The sequence below is a fragment of the Camarhynchus parvulus genome, chromosome 1A (genome assembly GCF_901933205.1).
Source record: "Camarhynchus parvulus chromosome 1A, STF_HiC, whole genome shotgun sequence".
NCBI classification, from domain to species: Eukaryota; Metazoa; Chordata; class Aves; order Passeriformes; family Thraupidae; genus Camarhynchus; species Camarhynchus parvulus.
This window is the reverse complement of record NC_044586.1, coordinates 17,691,093-17,694,333: the sequence shown is the minus strand read 5'-3', so window position 1 is coordinate 17,694,333 and position 3,241 is coordinate 17,691,093.

The following is a 3,241-nucleotide window of genomic DNA, read 5'->3' as shown; positions in this document are numbered from 1 at the left end:
AGGAGGGGAGGGAAGAGGCGGGCGAGCGGCGGGCGCGGCAGCCCCGGGCCCCGGCACAGCCCCGCGCACGGCGGGCGGGGGCTCCGCGCACGGTGATGTCATTGCGGGGCAGCCGCAGCCGCGGCCGGGCCGGCAGGGGAGGGGATGGAGGGATGGAGGGATGGAGGGATGGATGGATGGATGGATGGATGGATGGATGGATGGATGGATGGATGGATGGATGGATGGATGGATGGATGGATGGATGGATGGATGGATGGATGGATGGATGGATGGATGGATGGATGGATGCCGGCCCCACTCTTCTCCGGACACGGTGGCGGCAGAGGCAGCGGAGGTGGAGGCAGGACCTGCCGCCATCCCCGTTTCCACCCAGCCCGCGGCAGTGCGGGCGCTGTGGCAGTGCCAAAGCCTCGGAGGGCAGGTGGGATGCTGGGGAGTGCAGGGGGGAGGGATGAGCCGCAGCCGCCAAGTGAACCGGGGGCTCATAGCCGCCCTTGCACCGAGATTAGTCATGATCCATGGCGGGGCAGGTAAGACAGTGACGAAGGGGAGCCCACCTGCTTTTTCAACAACACAGATTATTTGCTCCTCACACTACTCCCACTTGAGCCGGCACCTGCTTTTCACACAGAATGCAGTTCATCCTGGCTCCTTTATCCCGATCTCTTGGATGCCACCTCTGTGTATCCAAGGGGGTAACAGCTTTCATTACAGCCCGGGGCATCTTTCAGGTGGGGTTCAGGCCTCAGCCCTCAGCAGTACCCAACACACCTAACCTCCCTTAAAATATATTTGTGCTACCAGAAGAAAGGCCAGTGTGGCTGCCTGGTCTGGCATAAATGAAAAGCCAGCAGTATTCCAACAGAATTAAAACTTCCCTTAGTTCTAGAAGCATCAATGAAGAACTTTGGTTTAGTTTACTCTTGCTTGTCTTATAACAGCTGCTTTATTTTTAAATTATGTTATCTTTCTGTGATGGCACTTAAACACAACAGAAATTCTTTGAAAGCTTCAAACCATCTGTAGCAGATTCATACATTTGAAAGAAATAAAATAACCATATAAAGAAGAAGCAAAGGGAAGAAGGTACAGTTGCTTGGAAAATGCATGTCAAAGTACTAGGGAGTAAATTACAACAGCTAATTTCAATTGAGTTTTCTAAATTGTGGAGTTTGTGTGTCCTGTCAAACTCTCTCTTCTACAGAAGCAACCTCAGGAAAAGTAGCAGCTCAACTGGCTGAGCAGTAACTGCTTTCAGGCTTTGTAGATCTACCCACCGGCATGCATAAATCAATGCTTTTACTGTAGTTTACTTATGTCTGTTCATACTAAAAATAAACTGCAGATATTAAAGTTATGGTTAGGGCAGGTAGGAAAAGTATGTCAAAATCTAACCTCAAAAATATTATTTCATTGACTGGAAATGCTTTACAGTGATGTGCTAGGAAAAAAAAAAAAACAACAGCAGTAGCAACAACAACAACGACACAAAAAACCCACCCTCAAAACCCAACAATATAGTGTTTTAAATGAAAGAGCAGTTGCAATGTGGCTGAGAAAACAAGTACCCTGGACTAGCTGCACTTGGGATGACTGTCTCTGTGTTGCAGGTTCAGTAAGTGAGGATGTGGGACCTGTAGAGCACAAATTGCAGAGCTGATGCATGCATGTGGATATTAAACATCAGGGTTTAATGCCTGTGTGCAGATCACTGGCCTGGTGCTTACTCAGATCTGACATACCTGAGTCACATCAGATCTGCTAGGTATTTCAGGAGAACTGAACCACAAAATGCATGGAAACTGTTTAGGAATTCCCTGTTAAAACAGACTGCAGTCAGTAGATTCATCATTCACAAACAGGGTGAGGCTGTCAGACTCTCATTCAGGTACCCAAGAGTTTATGCAAATGACCTGAGGATGATCCAGTGTTAAAGCTAAATAAAAATCAAATGTGCTGTAGCAGATGAACCATCCTGGAGTGTTTCACTTACCATCAAACTAGACAGGACTCATGGAGTGAATCAGAATATGTAGCTTGCAAAGTGATGGAGATGAAAAAACTTCACATTCTTTCACAGGGATGTAAACTGGGACAAACCTCAGTAGACCCATCCCTGTGTAAAACATGGCTAAGAGAAAACTAAGGAGTAGATCTTAGAAGAAGAAGTAGAACTTAACCCTGGCAAAAAGTCTGTCTGTTCCTCTGCAGCTTTGCTATGTCTGTATTTCTGTGGTCTGTCACTGCACAGACCTCCTACACCTTCATACTCCTGAAGAGTCAGGAGGTGTCTCCTTGCTGCTGCTGCTGCGAGATGTGCCTAAAGCTGAAGATACTGTAAAGAATGTCCCTGTCTTGAGGTGTGTGCACACTGATGCTCATACCAAAATGGAGTTTCAGCTTTTGAAATGCATCTGATGAACAAAGCTAAACCTGGCAATATTTTGCCTTACCTTTGTATTAAAACACAGTAATAGAAATTTGCATCAGGGCTGGAGGGGCATGTTCACAGAAGGATGGACTACACAGGAAGATAAAAGCTAACTGAAATTAATCTTTGGACGTGACATTTCATGAAGGCTCCTGTAGGTATTACACTACACTGATGTGGTGTTACCCTAATAACAGCATGTGAAGTTGTATTAATGCACCAGCTTGGTGTTTACAAAACGCTGCTGCCTGCTGGCCACCGGCATTTGTTCAGTGAGGACACATGAACTTTCAGGAATGTTTCTCACTGACTCACACCAAATGTGAGCTACAACCGTGGGAGGTTTGAGCACAGGATCCTAACACAGTATTTGATTCTCCTGCTCGCCATCTTTTTTCTGTTTCTTGTACCTGTAACCAGGAATGAGTGCTCTGGCCTTATAGCCAAGATGTTAAGGAATATGATTTCTTTTCTACTCTCTTTCTGATTTCTGTGTAACCTTAAATAACTCAGTCTCCCTTTGCTTTAATTTCCAACTGTCAAAACAGTTGCAAGGATTGTGATCCACCTCAGGAGGCTGTCTGAATATAAATCTCTTGCCTCCCATTACCTAATCAAAAGATATGTGGTCTTTCTAGGAGACAAGATTGGTGCCAATCATGATTTCTTTGATGTGATCCTGATTAATGTGATCGGGATGCAAGGGTTTGTATTTCTCTCTGAAATTTTCTTAGCTGGTACTTGGCAGAACCAGCTGCTGAGTGCCCCAGGCTGTAGGAGACATTCAGTGTTACATTCAGGAGCAAT